Source organism: Triticum aestivum, chromosome 1B, assembly GCF_018294505.1.
Source record: "Triticum aestivum cultivar Chinese Spring chromosome 1B, IWGSC CS RefSeq v2.1, whole genome shotgun sequence".
NCBI lineage: Eukaryota > Viridiplantae > Streptophyta > Magnoliopsida > Poales > Poaceae > Triticum > Triticum aestivum.
The window spans coordinates 136880870-136902515 of NC_057795.1; positions in this window are offsets into that span (position 1 = coordinate 136880870).

Sequence of the window (21646 nt, forward strand, 5' to 3'; positions counted from 1 at the left end):
TGCATGGCCCAGAGTCGCATATTCTTGTCCGAATAGTCGCACACGAATTGCTGTGGGTGGTGCTCACGCCCGGATGCGGAGTTGCACACTCGTGTTGGCATAGTCACATGTGCATGGCCATAGAGGCGCATAATCTCGTCCAAATAGTCGCATACGAATTGCCGTGGGAGGTGCTCACGCCTGGCTGTGGAGTTGCATACTCTCATCGGCATAGTCGCACATCCGTAGCCATGGAGTCACACAATCTCATTTGCATGGTCGGACACAAATTGTTGTGGGAGGTGCTCCCGCCTAGCCGCGGAGTTGCACACACTTGTCGGCATAGTCGCACATGTGCTTTTGTAATAGTGAAGCCCGACCTCGGGGCTGCACATGCACGGTAACTACTTGGCATTTGGCCAAGGCATCGGGGCAGCAGACGAAATTACACATTGCACTGTTAGAGAGTAGTATGGGGTGGTGCTATCAGTGAAAGCTGCATGTCCACAGTTACAAAAAAAAGTTGCACATTGGCTGTCGGCTAGTTGCACATCGACGGCTAAACAATTGCACCAAACGGAGACTAAATTGCACAATAAAAAATAGTCAAAACATACCCCTGTGGGATCTAGTTTCGAAGAACACGCCGCAAGGGTTCCAACGGTGAAAACGGATCTTAATTCTAACGCGCGGTTTAAAAGTTATGACTTTTTAAAATTTTGAAAACTCAAATTAAATGTGTTCACACTTGTTTACGTTGATGGTTTTGTAATACTTTTCTGTTGCATGTACTTTTTCAAATATATGAATTAAAAATTATTATTTTATATTAATTAGAGGGGACAAATTATTACCCTTTATAGATTAGGGACCAAAAGTTTCTATTTTAGGCCGGCCGCTCGCGAAGGCCAGCGAGCAGCCTACCGCTGCCTAGACTCGCCCTTTTTTTGGGGGGGTGGGGGGGTGGGGGTGGGGGATCTTATCGAGAGAGGGTGGCATTTCGAACATTTTTATGGGCAGTTTTAGTTACAACGATGGTTAAGCCTTCATCCCATAAAATGTCATGTTGTTCTAAAAGCTGTCATCTCACACACAATTAAAAATACCATCAAAAACCAATTTCCCTAAAGAAAATATACCATCAAAACGTTAGCAAAGGTCAACCCTCCTGACAAACATTCACTGGCTGAGTGGGTCATTATTTTTGTTGATTACAAAGAACACACCCGGTCACCCTGTGTCTTTTGATCATATGACATAACTTTTTTCTTCGAGGATGCTGTGGGGCTGGAACCCCACCTTAGTCTTTTCTTTAAGACAACACATAAGCACAAGCTTATACATACGCACATACATTCTTTCTTATGTATGTATATAGACATTCTATCTTTATGAAATTTAAGAGACCTGGCTACATGGGAGGCGACAAAACCCTAGCCGCCGACCCTCCCCCCTCTCCCCTCGTTGCCGCCTGAGGAGGCCTCCGGCAAAGCCCGCGTGGTCGCCCAGGACGGTGGAGGTGAGAATCTGGCTGCTTCGCTTCGCGCGGAGGGCTTAGGACGCCGAGGCGGCGGCATCGGGTAGTGCGGCAGCGCCGTTTCTGCGGTGAGCAGCGTCGCGGGTGTTGCCCCCATCTCCTCGATCACGAGGGCGACTAGTGACCGCGGGCTATGTCGCCGGTCGCAGCGGGGGGCGGCCTCCTTCCTTGGATCTGGACACTGCTTCCCTTCCCCTCCCAGCGCTCCTCCTCGCCTGATCTGGTCGCCGACGGCCTATGGACGCCGGGTCCGTTGAAGGTGGGATGCCTGGAGCTGCGGAATTGGACCGAGAGAAATCCTTGGATGGTTCTCTGGCCACGGCGGCGGTGACACCGGCAGGTGCCGTTGTCCTCCTTGGAGGCGTCGTCGAGGTCCGTTCCCTCGCACCTCCCACTCCATTACCCAGGTGAAAACCCTTGTCTTGTCAAGACTGGATGGCAAAGGCGCGACGTGCGTTGCCACCTTCTTGAAGGTGCCGTCTTGGGTATGGTAGGAGAGTGCAGAGGTGTTGCGAGGTGGTTGTTCGGTTGGCTGCGTCATTGGTGAGAGAGGTGTACACAGGCTCGAGGGACCAGTGGACGACATCTTTTGTGGAACGGTGCTTCATCTTACAAATTGATGGCGGCGGATCTCGGCGGCATGGCGCGGTGGAGAGCCGACATTCGATGCACGAAGATGGACTCGCGCGGGAGGAGGACGCTGTCTGGCGACATGGTGGCGTCGATGGCAGAGAGGCATGGCAAAGTCGATGCGTCAGTATCTGCTCTGAAGATGGATCAGTGCAAGACGGTGGAGACGACACATAAGAGTGTGTCGGACCGGTTTGTGCCCCAAACCTGGTATGTGGCTTGGTTGGGGCCTCCGGCTTTAGATATTATGCTTAGGTGAGAGGTCTGGGTCTCTTGCTCAGCATTTTTGCACCACTTCATCAAGTGGATAGGAGTAGCGACAGATGCTGCCAAGATGGTGGATTCAGACATATTTATGTACTACTTTGTAAGGTCTTCATGAATAATTAATAAAATGGCTGCATACATCTTCCAGATGCAGAGGCCGGGATTATCCTCCTTTTAAAAAGAATGAAATTTAAGACACCAGTAGGCACATCATTTTAAGATTGATGAGGTTAGAGCATCTCTAGCAGACCCCTTAAAATGAGCGGACCCTTAAAATGGCCGCCACTTTACAGTCTCGCGAGCAGAATACACCCCGACCAGAATCCTGATTCGCCCTGTAACCGTAAGAAAAATTGAGGGGCACGAAAAAATCCCCCCTCGACCCGAGAAGTCCCAGTTTCGTGACTCGACCCGAGTGTGCCCTGTGTCAGGCGAAAACAGGTAGCACGGTAGACATTTCATGCACGCGCTTTCTTCTTCCTCCCTTCTCTCTTTACCGCCACTGTCGCTGCCACACATGCCAGGCATTTGGCGGCAGCAAGTTGCTATTGACGTGCCGCAGCCCCGGATTCGCCGCCTCCCCCACCGATGCACCGCCATCGAGCAGTTGTCGCACCGGATCGACCACTCCAGGCGGGAACGCGTCGCCACCGAGTCGCCACACCTCGGATCCGCTGATGAGTATTTGCTTGCTCCCCGTCTGCCACGACAGAGTCGCCGCCCCGATTCATCTATTTGCTCGCGGTTTTGTAGATGGATTTGAGCTCGGCTACGGAATTTTTGCTTGAGAATTCCTCCTCGTCTGACGATTTAGACATAGGTACGCTAATCAAAAGCCATTGGCAATAAATGGTGGTGGCGGGTCTCGCGTGAAGGAACTCAAGGAGAGGAGGAAGAAGAAACGACGTGGATCAATGGTGGTAGCAATGTTTATATTTTAGTTTATATATATTTGCTATATGACATATATGTGGCAAAATGATGAAAAGCAAGTGTGTTAAGGGCCAGAAGTGGTAGCACGCTGAATAGACCATGCAAACCCGAGCAGTATAAGAGAATATCCGATATTCCTGTATTCCCGCATTTGTGGGGTCTGTCCCGCGCGCTGCCACTTTCAACCCTTAAAACGCGCTTTTCTCGGCCCTTTTCCCGGTTATAACGGTCGTGACTTTAAGGAGTCTGCTAGAGATGCTCTTCTATAGGTGCCTCCGCAGTCAACAAAAATGTTAATACGTCTTCAATGTATCTATAATTTTTGAACTAATCATGCTATATTTACATCATTTGTTAATGGTTTTGGTGTATTATATGTGGATGACATATTGTTTATTGGAAATGATATAGAATTTTTGGATAGCATAAAAGGATACTTGAACAAGAGTTTTTCAATGAAAGACCTCGGTGAAGCTGCTTATATATTGGGCATCAAGATCTATAGAGATAGATCAAGCGCTTAATTGGACTTTCACAAAGCACATACCTTGATAAAGTTTTGAAAAGGTTCAAAATGGATCAAGGAAAGAAAGGGTTCTTGCCTGTGTTACAAGGTGTGAAGTTGAGGCAGACTCAATGCCCGACCACTGCAGAAGATAGAGAGAAAATGAAAGGTGTTCCCTATGCTTCAGCCATAGGCTTTATCATGTATGCAATGTTGTGTACCAGACCTAATGTGTGCCTTACTATCAGTTTAGCAGGGAGGTACGAAAGTAATCCAGGAGTGGATCACTGGACAGCGGTCAAGATCATCCTGAAATACCTGAAAAGGACTAAGGATATGTTTCTTGTTTATGGAGGTGACAAAGAGCTCATCGTAAATGGTCACGTCGATGCTAGCTTTGACACTAATCCGGATGACTCTAAGTCACATACCGGATATGTATTTATATTGAACGGTGGAGCTGTCAAGTGGTGCAGTTCTAAGCAAAGCGTCGTGGTGGGATCTACATGTGAAGCAGAGTACATAGCTGCTTCGGAAGCAGCAAATGAAGGAGTCTGGATGAAGGAGTTCGTATCCGATCTAGGTGTCATACCTAGTGCATCGGGTCCAATGAAAATCTTTTGTGACAATACTGGTGCAATTGCCTTGGCAAAGGAATCCAGATTTCACAAGAGAACCAAGCACATCAAGGGACGCTTCAATTCCATCCGCGATCAAGTCAAGGAGGGAGACATAGAGATTTGCAAGATACATACGGATCTGAATGTTGCAGACTTGTTGACTAAGCCTCTCTCACGAGCAAAACATGATCAACACCAAGACCCCATGGGTGTTAGAGTCATTACTGTGTAATGTAGATTATTGATTCTAGTGCAAGTGGGAGATTGAAGGAAATATTCCCTACAGGCAATAATAAAGTTTTTATTTATATTTCCTTATATCATAATAAACGTTTGTTATTCATGCTAGAATTGTATTAACCGGAAACAAACAGAGTGTCACTAGTATGCCTCTACTTAACTAGCTCGTTGAATCAAAGATGGTTAAGGTTCCTAGCCATGGACATGAGTTGTCATTTGATTAACGAGATCACATCATTAGAGAATAATGTGATTGACTTGACACATTCCGTTAGCTTAGCATTTGATCATTTAGTATATTTCTATTGCTTTCTGCATGACTTATACATGTTCCTATGACTATGAGATTATGCAACTCCCTAATACTGGAGGAACACTTTGTGTGCTACCAAACGTCACTTGTTGAGTTGGCATAGATCGAGATTAGGATTTGTCACTCCGATTGTCGGAGAGGTATCTCTGGGCCCTCTCGGTAATGCACATCACTATAAGCCTTGCAAGCAATATGACTAATGAGTTAGTTGTGGGATGATGAATTACGAAACGAGTAGAGAGACTTGCCGATAACGAGATTGAACTAGGTATTGAGATACCGACAATCGATCTCGGGCAAGTAACATACCGATGACAAAGGGAACAACGTATGTTGTTATGCGGTTTGACCGATAAAGATCTTCGTAGAATATGTAGGAGCCAATATGAACATCTAGGTTCCGCTATTGGTTATTGACCAGAGACGTGTCTCGGTCATGTCTACATAGTTCTTGAACCCGTAGGGTCCGCACGCTTAATGTTCGGTGACGATCGGTATTATGAGTTTATGTGGTTTGATGTACCGAAGGTAGTTCGGAGTCCCGGATGTGATCACTGACATGACGAGGAGTCTCGAAATGGTTGAGACATAAATATTGATATATTGGATGACTATATTCAGATACCGGATGAGTTTCGGGGGTCACCGGATAAGTATCAGAGTGCCGGGGAGGGTATCGGAACCCCCGGGGGAACTAATGGGCCAACATGGGCCTTGTGAGAGAGAGGAGGGGCCATAGGGCTGGCCGCCCCCCCCCCTTCGGAGTCCGAATTGGACAAGGAGGGGGCGGAGCCCCCTCTTTCCTCCCTATCTCCTTCTCCTTCCTCCCCCCTTCCTCCTCCTTGTTGGACTAGGAAAGGGGGAGTCCTACTCCTACTAGGTGGAGGACTCCTCCCCCTCCTTGGCGTGCCCCAAGGGCCGGCCGGCCTCCCCCTTGCTCCTTTATATACGGGGGCGGCACCCTAGGACACACATGTTGATCATTGATCTCTTAGCCGTGTGCGGTGCCCCCCTCCACCATAATCCACCTCGGTCATATCGTTGCAGTGCTTAAGCAAAGCCCTGCGCTGGTAGCTTCATCATCACCGTCATCATGCTGTCGTGCTGACGAAGCTCTCCCTCGACACTCTGCTGGATCGTGAGTTCATGGGACGTCACCGAGCCGAACATGTGCAGATCGCAGAGGTGTCGTACTTTCGGTACTAGGATCGGTCGATCGTGAAGACGTATGACTACCTCAACCGCGTTGTCATAATGCTTCCGCTTTCGGTCTACGAGGGTACGCGGACAACACTCTCCCCTCTTGTTGCTATGCATCACCATGATCTTGCGTGTGCGTAGGATTTTTTTAAATTACTACGTTCCCCAACAAAACTATCATAAAGTCCTATCGCACTTGAACGGCCACTTCCTTGATGTCTTTTGCTCTCTTGTTAACAAATGTTCTTGGTTTTGAATTTCCAGTAGTTGTGAGCTTCTTGTTAGAAGAAATCCTTTGGGAGTACCATAGATAATTAAGATCTTGATTCATGAGTAGGACACCAAATGAGTGCATCACCAGTTTGATAAAATTAGAACCCGTTTCTTCTAGCAGAAGAAGAAGCAGAAGCAAAGTTGACATATGGTCAAAATATGGAGCACTCGGGGTCTCTACGGGTTCCCTCTATAAGGAAATCTTTAGGAACCATGGGGTTGCGACGTTATCGATATTTGGATATGCCCCATCCTAGCCAAAATAAAGATCTTTTTAGGGCTAATTGCGCGAAATAGGGTTCCTAATGGCGACTAAGTGTTGAAACGCAATGGACCAGATAATGGCAAATGTGTGTGATGTGGGCAGGATGAGACATGTGATCACATTATTTTCCGGTGCATGATCGCACAATTCATGTGGAGTGTTGGGAAGCCACTCGATCGTCCTGAATTCTGACTGGCTTTGCCAATTTGTATAACTTGGTGTTGAGTAGGCATTTGGGCCACTTGCGTGGTTCTTGTGGGGTGTCAGAAATAAGTCTTTATTTGAGGATATTAGATTCAAACAGTCGGTTGATGTCATGTACAAAATGATTTCCCTTCTTCAGCTCTGGAGATCGTTGCCGAGGCATCAGGAGTTACCGTGGCTTGACCGCTTCTTGGACAGCATGCAAGCTAGGGTGTCTTCCATTCGAAGCGCCCTCAACCCTTCTAGTGTTGTAGCAATCTAGAGCTGATTGCTCTTCCTGACAATGTAGTGTACAATGTATTCATGGACTAGATTTTAGATTCCAAATGTTGATTCTTCCTTCTATAGCAAATCAGATAATTTCTAGACCAAATTGCACACTCTAATTTCCATATTTCAAACACATGCATATTTTACTTTGCACAAAATCAGAGAAAATTTTGACTTTTTCTAACACATCCACACAATGCAAGTACAAAAAAACCCTCCAAAAATTGCTTTGAGATCCCGATATTTTTTAACGGGGTGTAGTAAGAAAGGATAAGCAACATCAAACAAGCTGTAGGACCTTGAAGTATGTCTAGAGGGGGGGTGATTAGACTACTTGACCAATAAAAACTTAACCTTTTCCCAATTTTAGAGTTTGGCAGATTTTAGCTACTTTAGGACAAGTCAAGCAATCATCACACAATTCAAGCAAGCATGCAAAGAGTATATTGGCAGCGGACATTAAAGCATGCAACTTGCAAGAAAGTAAAGGGAAGGGTTTGGAGAATTCAAACGCAATTGGAGACACGGATGTTTTTGGCGTGGTTCTGATAGGTGGTGCTATCGTACATCCACGTTGATGGAGACTTCAACCCACGAAGGGTAACGGCTGCGCGAGTCCACGGAGGGCTCCACCCACGAAGGGTTCACGAAGAAGCAACCTTGTCTATCCCACCATGGCCATCGCCCACGAAGGACTTGACGTAGTCTTGGGGACCCACTTGAACGAGGCTTTAGGTGCTTCTTCAAATGCATCAATCTCTTCTTGAAGCTTGTCCTTGCCTTTGTTCTTGTGGTCTTGTGGTGGAAGATCATCTTGAGCTTGTGTTCCCTTGAAGGAAGTAGGATCATACTTCTCTTGTTGAGGAACAAACTTCGTCTTGGGGCATTGAACTTTCGTTCAAAACCAACACCTTGATTCTTCCGGTGCCTTCCTTGCTTGCGAACAATTTCCTCGAATTGCTTACTCCCGGCAAGGCTCTTATAAACACCTTTCTCTATAATTCCCTTCAATAAGCTATTTTCTTGCTCAAGTGTAACTTGGCTAAGAGAATCATTAGTGGAATCAAGAGAACTACTAGAAGCAACAATATTGGATTTAACATGATTATTGTTACTACTAGAGGAAGTATCTTGTACTTGTTACTAGACTTGACTTGAGGCATGTAAGTAGATAAGAGTAAACGCTTGGCAATGTAAGAAGAACTTTTCTTGTAGAGATCATCATTGATTGCTTTTAAGAACTCATGCTCTTGCTCAAGATTGAGCTTTTCAAAGCATAACTTCTCATGAGCCCTTAAAAGTTCTCAATGATCTTTGTGGATAGTTTCATGAGCTAACTTAAAAGAGTTTAGTTCTTTAGTTAGAAGCTCAATCTTCTCCTTATCATTGTCATTTGTTTTATCTTGATTAGCATGATTAATTGACGTTTCATCATAGTATTCATCACTAGAGTTGTCAACAAGTAAATCATCATCCACAAGCAAGTCATCTTCATCACTATTGAAATCAACATACTCAGGATGTGTTACCTTTGGACCTTTGGCCATGAAGCATCTTCCAACACCTTCATTTGGTGAGTCAAATATGTCGTAGGAGTTGGTTGACATAAGTGCTAGACCGGCAACACCTTCATCTTGAGTATATTTGGAGTCGGAGTGATAGCTTCTCTCAGAGTGATTGTCGGAGTCGGAGCCGGATACCCATTCACCAACATGAGCTTGATGTCTTCGTTTTGTGTAGCTCCTTGATGACTTGTCCTTCCTTTCTGAATCCTTGCTTCTCCGTGAGGGTCTTCATTCATAACGATCATCTCTACTCCTCCTCTCTCTTGGTGGTGATTCTTCTCTTTTGCTCCTTCTTCTTGGAGAATCTTCTCTTCGTTTGTAGGGTGCCGTACACTCATTGGAGTAGTGTCTGGGTCTCCCACAATTGTAGCAATTGCGCTCTCGACTAGAAGATCTTTTGTCATTGTGAGACCTTGATTTGGAGCTTCTTTCTTTGCTTCTACTCTTGTAGAATTTGTTGAAGTTCTTCACCATTAAGCTCAATTCCTCATTGAAGGTTGGTTTCTCACTTGATGATGTGGGGGCTTCACTTGAGGCTTTGTAAGCACCACTTGACTTGTTGTGAAGTTCCCCCTTATCCTTGAGTGACATCTCATGAGCGACAATTCTTCCAATGACTTCCGTTGGCTTGAGATCTTTGTAGTTTGGCATCATTTGAATCAATGTGCACACGGTATCATACTTACCATCCAATGCTCTTAGAACCTTCTTGATGATGAATTTGTCGGTCATCTCTTCACTCCCTAAGCCGGCAATCTCATTTGTGATAAGAGCAAGCCTAGAGTATATTTCAGCGACACCTTCACCATCCTTCATTTTGAACTTGTCAAGCTGACTCTAGAGGACATCCAACTTGGATTCCTTGATGGACTCGGTACCTTCATGCATATCAATCAAAGTATCCCAAATTTCCTTTGCATTCTCAAGACGGCTGATTTTGTTGAATTCTTCAGGGCACAATCCGTTGAAGATGATATCGCAAGCTTGATCATTGTATTGCAGCATCTTCAATTCTTCCGCATTAGCTTCACGGTTCGGTTCTCTCCCATCAAAAAATTCACCTTGCAAGCCAATACAAATAATTGCCCAAACGGCGGGGTTATGTCCGAGAATATGCATTTTCATCTTATGCTTCCAACTAGCAAAATTAATACCATCAAAGTAAGGACCTCTATGGTGATAATTTCCCTCGCTAGACGCCATACTCTCCTAGGTTGTGAAACCAAGGCTATGACCACCAAAAGCTATGGAAATCAAAGCAAATGGAGACCAAAGCTCTGATACCACTTGTAGGACCTTGAAGTATGTCTAGAGGGGGGGGTGATTAGACTACTTGACCAATAAAAACTTAACCTTTTCCCAATTTTAGAGTTTGGCAGATTTTAGCTACTTTAGGACAAGTCAAGCAATCATCACACAATTCAAGCAAGCATGCAAAGAGTATATAGGCAGCGGAAATTAAAGCATGCAACTTGCAAGAAAGTAAAGGGAAGGGTTTGGAGGATTCAAACGCAATTGGAGACACAGATGTTTTTGGCGTGGTTCTGATAGGTGGTGCTATCGTACATCCACGTTGATGGAGACTTCAACCCACGAAGGGTAACGGCTGCGCGAGTCCACGGAGGGCTCCACCCACGAAGGGTCCACGAAGAAGCAACCTTGTCTATCCCACCATGGCCATCGCCCACGAATAACTTGCCTCACTAGCGGTAGATCTTCACGAAGTAGGCGATCTCCTTGCCCTTACACTCTCCTTGGTTCAACTCCACAATCTTGTCGGAGGCTCCCAAGTGACACCTAGCCAATCTAGGAGACACCACTCTCCAAGAAGTAACAAATGGTGCGTTGATGATGAACTCCTTGCTCTTGTGCTTCAAATGATAGTCTCCCCAACACTCAACTCTCTCTCATAGGTTTTGGATCTGGTGGAAAGAAGATTTGAGTGGCAAGCAACTTGGGGAAGGCTAGAGATCAAGATTCATATGGTAGGAATGGAATATCTTGGTCTCAACACATGAGTAGGTGGTTCTCTCTCAGAAATGGTAAGTTGGAAGTGTAGGTTCGTTCTGATGGCTCTCTCCACGAATGAAGAGGAGGTGGAGGGGTATATATAGCCTCCACACAAAATCTAATCGTTACACACAATTTACCAAACTCGGTGGGACCGAATTGTTAAACTCGATCGAACCGATTTAGTAAACCTAGTGACCGTTAGTGATTTTCGGTGGGACTGACATGCATCTCGGTGAGACCGATTCGGTTAGGGTTAGGGCATAACGTAATCTCGGTAAGACCGATTACACAAACTCGGTGAGACCGATTTGGTAATAAGCTTTCCAGAGAGTTGGCCAGGTAAACTCGGTGTGACCGATTTGCTCTTTTCGGTGAGACCGAAATGTTACAAAAAGGAAACAGTGATTGCAATCTTGGTGGGACCGATCGCTCACTTCGGTTAGACCGAAACGTTACGAAGGGAAACAGAGAGATTGCAACCCCATCTCGGTGAGACCGAGATCCCTATCGGTAAGACCGATTTGCTTAGGGTTTGTGGCAGTGGCTATGACTTTTGGAATCGGTGGCGCCGGATAGGAAGACTCGGTGTGACCGATTTTGGCTTTGGGTTTAGGTCATTTGTGGATGTGGGAAAGTAGCTGAGGGATTTGGAGCATATCACTAAGCACATGAAGCAAGAGGCTCATTAAGCAACACCTCATCCCTCCTTGATAGTATTGGCTTTTCCTATAGACTCAATGTGATCTTGGATCACTAAAATGTAAAATGAAGAGTCTTGAGCTTTTGAGCTTGAGCCAATCCTTTGTCCTTAGTATTTTGAGGGATCCACTTTCATCATCCATGCCATGCCATTCATTGAGCTTTCCTGAAATAATAGTCTTGGAATAGCATTGGCTCAATGAGCTATATGTTGTTATGAATTACCAAAACCACCTAGGGATAGTTGCACTTTCACAAGCAAGAATGGCTCTTTATTATTAGCAACAAAAGGTCAGAAAACAAAGTGACTGACAAGACCCATGTGGTGACCAAGACAGATTTATGTGCGCAAAGGGGGATAAGTTAATCAAGATATATGGAATTCAGCATCTTCGTGACTGCGGACTAAGGTAGGAACAACCTTGTTTCTGTTTGGGTGTCCGCAGCCCGTGCATCCTCTGGTCAGCCACCCATCTGGCAAACTCTGACAGAATTCCGCACTTCCCGTACACAAGGAGCCATCCAAAGTTCCAAACCTGAACCAATAACATCAGTCTGATATGGAGTTAGATTTTTCAGCACTTTCGAGAAGTACTAATCTGAAAATCTGCTAAAAGCATCCCTACCCACACCATCTACTTTGCTATTTTTGGCCTACAAAATAAATAGACGCTTTAAAAAGAAAACATTACCGAGAAAGATAACACGCCCCATAGCAACCAGGAAAAAATGTAATGCATTTTTGCATCTAGCTAGTATGAAATGTAGAGGATGGGGTGGGGTGTAGAGAATATAAATAGGCAGCAATTTTGTTCACTAATGAGGAATCCTCAGAAGTTGCTGAAATTTCTTTTCAGATATTTCGCGGACCGCATTCCTGCCTCAAAAAAACCACAAAAGAACAAATGAAGGCGCATGAATTGCAAAAGTAAAAAAAAGTTCATTATGATGTACTCCCTCCATTCTCTAATATCAGACCTTTTAACTTTTTCTTGATTCATATGTATCTAGACACATTTTAGTGTGTATGTTCACTCAGTTTAATATATATGTAGTCAATATTTTGAAATAGCTAAAAGGTCTTATATTAGGGAAACGGAGGGAGTAGTAATAATGGAGGGGGAGAACTGTCTGCTGAAAAACCAAACAGTGCATCATCTAAGCCCTTGTTCCTCCTTGGAAAGCTCAATGCCTGCACAGATGAAAACTAGAAGAGAATGAACAGATGCCGATAGACCAAAAAGAAGCTACATTAATAAGATATAAGATCAATCGGTTTAGGTACTATTTGAAAACTCGGAGAACTGATGTGATATATACTCCATCCGTCCAGAATAGAACACTTATCTTGACGTGTCACGACCAAAGGTGCAGTCAGTGATGTGAAACAAGACAACTTTGACTTGAACATTATGACAGCTAATAGCATATACTTTGTTTTACGAGTACTCCAGTAAGCTCTACGTTGTTTCTGAATCTGAAAAAAAGAGTGACTATTGATGGCATGACTTTGTTGTGTCAATAACAGTAATAGGTGAGTAGAGTAACAAATTAAAACATCATTGAAGGTACATGTACATTGCTAATTCAAACTAGAACAGAATGAACTGCCATTGATAGACAAAAATAGAGAGATAATTATATCTAGGCTCTACTAGTTTTATATATTCAGGCTCTACTCATATTATATATCTCGAAGTATAACTAATTATATAGGGGCTCTACTAATTATATATGTAAGTATCACTTAGAGCACTGTACTTTTTTATTTTCAGTCTTTCAGATACACAGAAGGAAAACCATTGTTCTACCTAGATTAACCAACTGGGTGAAATCATGCAAGACCTAGCATGCTCACTGAATTCGATCACAACAATCAAAAAAAATTAGGCACAGGGGACACAAAATCAAATGGAAAAGGCTATAGGAAGATTTCAGATTCAGATTCCAAACATCGACTCTTCTTTCTATAGCAAATCAAATAATTTCTAGACCAAATCATACACTCTAATTTACATGTTTTGAACACATGCAGCTTTTATTTTGCACAAAATCAGAGAAAATTTTGAGTTTTGTAACACATCCATCACAATGCAAGTACGAAAATACCCTTCAAAAATTGCTTTAAGATCCAGATAATTTTTAAGGGGGTGTAGTAAGAAAAGATAAGCAAAAACAGCAAAAAAAACAAGAATGGCTCTTTATTAAAGAAGCTACATTAATAATATATAAGATCAATTGGTTTAGGTATTATTTGAAATTCAGAGAACTGATGCGATATACAACATAGAACACTTATCTTGACGTGTCTCGACCAAAGGTGCAGTCAGTGATATGAAACAAGACAACTTTGACTTGAGAATAATGACAGGTAATAACATATACTACTTTGTTTTACTTCAGTAAGCTCTACATTATGTCTGAATCTGAAAAGAAGAGTGACTATTGATGGCATGTCTTTGTTGTGTCAATAACAGTAATAACATATCAACACCTAACATGTGGATACCATAAATTATTCTTGGATATATAAGCAAAACAAACAACATTCAGCTGCGAGAATTGTAGACTATACACAATATGACAACATGAACAAGAAAAGGCCATCAGCTTCAGATAAAGGGATTAATCCTGCAATAAAGAGACACAGAGACTAACGCTTCAGGATAATCACTCACTCTTTGTTTGAAAAATCCTACAAGGAAACCAAGACTAATTTACTCTTCACTGGGCCAAAAGCAAAAAAAAATATGCTCACTGAATTCGATCACAACAATCAAAAAATTAGGCATAGGAGACACAAAATCATATGGAAAAAGCTATAGGAAGAGTGCACAACGAAGGATCCACAGCTACATGTGTTGTGTGCATCCCAGTACATCGCCAAAGATGTTCGTTTGTTACGCAATCCCGGGTCCGCAAACACCAGCATTTCCGAACCACCTGCGTCACTAGGACCGACCGGAGAGCAACACCGACTTATGAGAGGCCTTGGGCCCTCTCCCCCCAAAAGACTAGCCTGTTAGGAGGGGACACCCTCGCCCTTATAAATCGTGTTATGCCTCCTCCCACAACCGATGTGGGACTAAACCAACAATCTCCCCCTCACACATCGGTCACCCATGGGCCTGCTAACACCGGTGTTTCCAGCCCACCAACCATGAGCGACCACCCGTGATTTCACCTAGATTTATTCCGGGCACCTGGGCTCTGATACCAATTGTTACGCAATCCCTGGTCCGCTAACACCAGCGTTTCCGACCCACCTGCGTCACCAGGCCCGACCGGAGAGCAACACTGACTTATGAGAGGCCTTGGGCCCTCTCCCCCCAAAAGACTAGCCTGTTAGGAGGGGACACCCCCGTCCTTGTAAATCGTGTTATGCCTCCTCCCACAACCGATGTGGGACTAAACCCAACACAGTTAACTCCAAGCCTTAGTTCGAACAGAAAGCAGAGTTGCTGCTGAACAAGTCTAGCAAGAACAATCGAGTATGACCAAAAAAACCCTACAAACTAAAGGAGGCGGACCCACCACTACAAAAAAGACACATCTGTGACATTTTGGGCCGAACGAAACTTTTTTTCTGTAATACATATGACACTTCTATGACAATTATTGTGATAAAACCCGGTATCATCATAGATGTGGTGGGCTCCTACTTCTATGATAAAAAATCATGATAGAAAATGGGCTTTTCGTCCTGGGCAGGCCGGAGACGCAGCTGCATGACATTCTTTGGGCCGTCCATGACGGAAAAACCACGATAGAAGCGAGGGCGAGGAAAATTTCGGGGAGTTCCCGGTTACGGTGGGTGGTCGGGGGCCGAGCGACGCGTGTTTCTCTCGTACACGTACGCGCATGTGTGCGAGGCGTTGGCTCTAACTCAACCCAAGCGAGGGGCGTTGGGCTCTAACTGAACCCGAGCGATTGCATTGCAGGCTACGCGTTACTGAACCTGAGCGATCGATTGATGGCTATTAACTGAACCCGATTGAGCGTTTCCTTCGCTACTGCTGCTAACTGAAGCCGGTCGATGCTGCCTCTCTGGATGAACAGTGAGCATTGCGGGGGGGGTGGATGAACAGTGAGAGGTGGCGGTGGATGTAGGACCCCGTGGCGTTGCCTCTGGATGAACAGGACGACCCCGTGGAGGGCTGGATGAATAGTAGACGGTGGAGGGGTGCCCGTGGAGGGGTGGTTGAACAGTAGTCGGTGGAGTAGCGCGCGGTGGAGGCTGGATGAACAGGAGCCTGTGGAGGCTGGAGGAGGTCGACGGTAGCCCATGGAGGATGGAGGAGGTCGACGGTGGAGATGAACAGTATCCCGTGGAGTCCTGTTTTGCGGTACGCCACACCCCTCCCGATGAACAGGACCCCCGTTTCGACCGTAGCGCTCCAACACAAGTCCGTTTCGTCCATTTTGCGGTACGCCACACCGCTCCCGATCAACAGGACCCCCATTTTGACCGTAGGAGGTCCGTTTCCTCCTTTTTGCGGTACGTCAGACCCCTCCCGATCAACAGGACCCCCGTTTCGACCGTAGGAGGTCCGTTTCCTCCGTTTTGCGATACGCCACACCCCTCCCGATGAACAGGATCCCGTTTCAAATGTGGCCAGTCGAACACAAGGCCGTTTCCTCCATTCTGCTGTACGCCAGGCCTTGTTTCCATCGCCTATTCCATCGAAGCCCTCCGGATGAACACGACAACACATTCCGTTCCGACCCAGCCGGTTGGCTCCCCATGAACACGACGACGACACTATTTCTCCGTTCCGACCCAGCCATGTACACGAGCCCTGGTCGTACGTATGTGCGAGTAGGCATTCGAGACCCCGCCCGTATGTACACATACGTGGCTGTATTTTCTTTCTTGCACACTCGTCGCTGTACGTACGTGTACATGCTACATGCGTGCCTCTACTACGACACGTACGCGCCTCTACTACGACACGTGCGCGCCTCTACATCGACCAGTATATATGTACGTACACGTTCGCGACCAGAATGACAACGCTACGTACGCTTCGACTAGGTGGGTCCCAACTATCAGGGACATCCTTGCATGCGAAGATGTAGCTAGTGGGTCCCAGCAGTCAGGGGGGCGAATCATTTTTTTTGCCCGGACGCACTTCCTTGCGTGTGAAGGTGTAGCTGGTGGGTCCCAGCTGTTAGGGGGAAACATTTTTTCCACGAAATACGGTGGCCCATCCGGTGGGTCTTTACTTTTAGGTGGAGGAATCATTATTTTCTGCGTAATAAGGAGACACTTCCTTGCTGCGGCCATGGACCCAGCTGCCGGCCTCTCTGTCAGTGTCAAAACCGGCAGATCTCGGGTAGGGGGTCCCGAACTGTGCGTCTAGGCGGATGGTAACAGGAGACAAGGGACACGATGTTTTACCCAGGTTCGGGCCCTCTCGATGGAGGTAAAACCCTACGTCCTGCTTGATTAATATTGATGATATGGGTAGTACAAGAGTAGATCTACCACGAGATCAAGGAGGCTAAACCCTAGAAGCTAGCCTATGGTATGATTGTTGTAATGTATGTTGTCCTACGGACTAAAGCCCTCTGGTTTATATAGACACCGGAGGAGGCTAGGGTTACACAGAGTCGGTTACAATGGTAGGAGATCTACATATCCGTATTGCCAAGCTTGCCTTCCACGCCAAGGAAAGTACCATCCAGACACGAGCCGGAGTCTTCAACCTTCTATCTTCGTAGTCTTGGAGTCTGGCGGGTAATGATAGTCCGGCTGTCCGGACACCCCCTAGTCCAGGACTCCCTCAGTAGCCCCTGAACCAGTCTTCAATGACGATAAGTCCGGCGCGCATAATGTTCGGCATTGCAAGGCGGGTTCCTCCCTTGAATAATCCAGAGAAGATCATGAACACCAGGATAGTGTCCGGCTCTGCAAAATAATTTCCACAATCCACCGTAGAGAGAATAAAATATACACTAGCTCAATCTGCTGACGTATTATGCGGCGTGACATCACACCGCCACCAAGCCCTTGTTTGAATCGTTTTTTACTATACCACCTCAGCACGTTTAGCGAAGCGGTTTCCTTGGCACATCTTGTCGAAGCAGAGATCGTGTTCCCCTTATTCCGGGATTCTCATCAATACGGACGTGGGTAACCCAACCGCGCCATTGATGGTGGCGCTTGGGAGATAAGCGTGTTTTATCAGGCCGGTGGGGGACGCATAGTTTTCGTCCGCCTATATATAAGGGATAAGGATTCACCTTCTCACCTACGCCTTCTTCCTCCTTTGCTTATCCATCTCCGCGTACTCAAGCTCCAACGCCCAAGCTCGCGCATCTCGCCTCGACCTTCTCCGAATATGTCCGGATCGGGAGGCAAATGGTTAGCCTCCACCGCTAAGGAGGAGGACATCACCAAGCTGTGCAGCGCCGGATACCTTTCTAGCGATATCGCGCATCGGCTGCCCGACGAGGGGCAGCTCATCCCTACCCCTGGGCCTCATGAGAGGGTCGTCTTCCTCCCCCACTTCCTCCGCGGACTGGGCTTTCCGCTCCATCCATTCGTCCGGGGGCTCATGTTTTACTACGGCCTGGATTTCCACGATCTGGCACCGAACTTCATCCTCAACATCTCGGCGTTTATCGTCGTGTGTGAGGCCTTCCTCTGCATCAGGCCCCACTTCGGCTTGTGGCTCAAGACCTTCAACGTCAAGCCGAAGGTTGTGAAGGGCACGCAACTGGAATGCGGAGGTGCCATGTTGGGCAAATTTCCCAACGTCCCATGGCTGGAAGGGACCTTTGTGGACTCCGTCAAGGGGTGGCAATCGGGGTGGTTCTACATCACCAAGTCGTGCAAGCCCACATGGGCGGCTGCCCCCGAGTTTAGATCTGGCATCCCCACGCAGCTCACCTCCTGGAAAGAGAAGGGCTTGCAGTGGGGCAATCCGATGGAGGTGACGGGACTCCGAGCCTGCATCAAGAAGATGGTGAGCAATAAGCTCAGGCTTGTCGACATGGTCCAAGTCATGCTCATCCGGCGGATTCTCCCATGCCAAGAACGGGCATTCAATTTGTGGGAGTTCAATCCGGAACAGCACCAGGCGCTAAGCGGGCTCTTCGATACAACATACGAAGGCGCCTAGAGGGTGCTGTTCAAGGGCGCCGAAGCCCCCGCATCCGCGACAGAAGATCGCGGATTCAGCTCGCAGTGTCCAACTGACGAGGTAAGTGATTCAACCCCATCACGGGACACTTGTGATAATTAAATTAACTTTTAGTGGGGTTTCATTCTGCTTCTTCCTTTGACGGGAATGGATGGAGAAGGCCAAGCTACTTATCAGCCCGGCTCCCATGCCAGAAGACCCAGTGGACGCCCGCTTAACAAGGCTGCTGGTTCCGGCACCGCACGTGGTGCCGGAGAAGAAGGCTAAGAAGGTGGCCGCGGGGACTCGAAAGAGTTCCCGCAATCAGGCGTCTGATGACGACAAGGACTCCTCCCCCGAAGACGAGGAGGAGGAGTATTCTCTCCCGGAGGAGGGAGAGAAGAAAAGGAAGGCTTCCCCAATCGGGGAGGCCGAAGGGTCCAAGAGGGGGAGAACTATCCCCCCGGACAGTTTCGCCAACATCAGCGTTGGCGAGGATGAGTGGCCTCCAAGGGCCAGGCGTCCAGCAAGATCGTAAGTATCTGGATCCTTGATGTGTAATTTCTTTTATGTCGCGGGGTATCCTTCTAACGCCGCATTCTGCCTGTAGTCCGGCCAATGATGATCTCCCCAACTCATCGAGTGGGTCATTGGCCTCGTCGGATGTGAATTCCATCCCGACTGCCTCTACCCCAAGCGCCAACGAGGACGCCGAGGTGGGATCCCAGAGAGGGACCCATCAGGAGGAGGCTCCGGAGGCGCCGTCATGCAGCCTCCCGGACTTTGTGCCGGACTCTACATCGGAACCCGCAGTGGTTCCAGAGTCCGGCAAGCGGCCCCTTCGAAAGAAGGGCAGGACCGTGACGTCAGCGGCCTCCATCCAACCGGAGGCGCCGGATAACCTGTTGGAGGCGCTTAAAGGCGCTTCCATCGAGGAAGAACACCGCACTATCATGAGTGCGGTGATTGAGAAGGTTCAGCTCGCTAAGAGCGGGCTGACCGAAGCCTGCAGCAGCCTTCTAACAGGCTTTGAGGTAAGAAGTTAAAATTATGTAATGTAATACCGCATAGACAGTAGCCCCTGATGCTTAGTTCGGTGTTCGGAAAGAAAAGCCGGACTAAGGATCTAACAAGATATACGCAGGGTTGCCTAAAATATGTCAATATGGGTTTGCAGGCTGCGCTGCTGACCTCTGCCGCACTAACGGCGGAGGTTGACGTGCTGAAGAAGGATCTCGAGCGGTCCGAGCAAGAGCTCGGCCATGCAAAGAAGCAGCTCGAGGAAAAAAGAAGGTGAGTAACACCTCTTTGAATAAGTACCTTACAGAAAAGGATTTTGGTTGCAAATAAAATTAACAAGGATAATATGTGTATTGCAGGGGCCACTAACGAGGTGGCAGCCCTGAAGGATGTTGTGTCCACGGCCGAACGCAGTGCGGCCGCAGAACGGGCTGAGCGAGAAAAGCAAGAGGCACGGGTGGCGGAAGTTCGGCAAGAGCTCCAGGCTCTCATGGAAAAGCATGAGAGTTTGGAGCGCGACTCCAAGACTCAAGAGTCCGAGCTTGCCTCGGCTCTCGAAAGTGCCAAGTCCGCCAAGGCCGAGGCCCATAAGGCCCTTCAGGAAGTTGAGGACATAAAGAAGATAGCGGCGGGTAAGGCATTTTTCATGCAAAGCAGGCATGTTAATGTGAACTACCTGACACTTACCCGAATTCGGAGCTCTCCAGGGGCGTTTGCAGATCTACCGCGTAGTGCGTCTGATGCCGCCGCATTCTATCGTGGCGAGGAGGGGAGCTCGACGGAGAAGGTCTTCTGGTCTCAGTACTCTGAGGCCGGCCATCCGGTGCCCCCAAGCGACCAGCTGAAGCAGCTGGTCGAACTCCACAAGGTAGCTGAGGAGGCCATGAAGGGTCTCATAGTCTAGCTGTGTCCTGGACAGGCCATGCCTGGGAGCTACTTTGGCCTCGTGCGGCGGCTGGTGGATGCATGCCCCAGGCTGGATGTAGTCAAGCGCTCCGCCTGTATTGAAGGCGCTCGTCGGGCCCTTGCCCGCATAAAGGTGCAATGGGGCAAATTGGATGCGGAGAAGCTTCTCACGGACCCACCGCCGCCGGGCAAGGAGTATCGTACGCCGGAGAAGTATTATAAAATTGTCCTGAAGGGAGCCTGCGATATTGCAGATGAGTGCTCCCGAAATGTAATCTTTGAGTGAACTCGCTGTGTATTTATCCTGTGCGCTGAAAACTTCGTTCATATGCGCCATGAGCAACGCTTGTTTAATTTAAAATATTACCTTCTGTGCGGCCGTTTGTAAAATCTGAGAGATGGCAAGTCGTTGGCTTCAGCCCCCAAGCCACAAGTGCTGGGGAGTTCGGGATAAACTTGAGCACTCTTGTTCCCATTTTTGGGTCCATCTAGGGAGGCGCTCAACACGACGAACAAGGCAACCGGACTTATAATGCTTGAACACTCTCACTTAGCCATAGAATTCTATAATTTTAAATTTCGGCGAAGCCCCTGGTATTCGGAAGACCGAATCCGGGGCGCTATCCACGCCTTCATCGGACATTATCCGGAACTTCGCTCGAAGCGGCGTGAGTCTTTAAGGACCCGAAGAAACTTCTCGAACAGCGACCAGTCTCTCGCCTCATCATGCCAGTCAGTTTTAGCTTTCTCCACTGAGGCGCTCGCCCGGCTCAACCGGGGCGCAATCGCAGTGGTTCTCCCAGTGCCACCTTAGCCGACAGAACGGAACGTAAGGCACCAAAATGTGGGAGCCGGGCAAACCCAACTATTGACCCAAGACATGATTCGGAGCCGATTCATATAATGCTATAAGTTCGGGGTGCCGCACTTGTGAAAGTGTTCGGACTTTATCACACCATAATTTGGGGAACAGAAGCCCCTGGCGTATTCGGCCGTACCAAAATATACGGGTGCAAGATGTCATGTAATGAACATATATATAAAAGATAATGCAATTGCAATAAAGAGGTGCTGCATTAT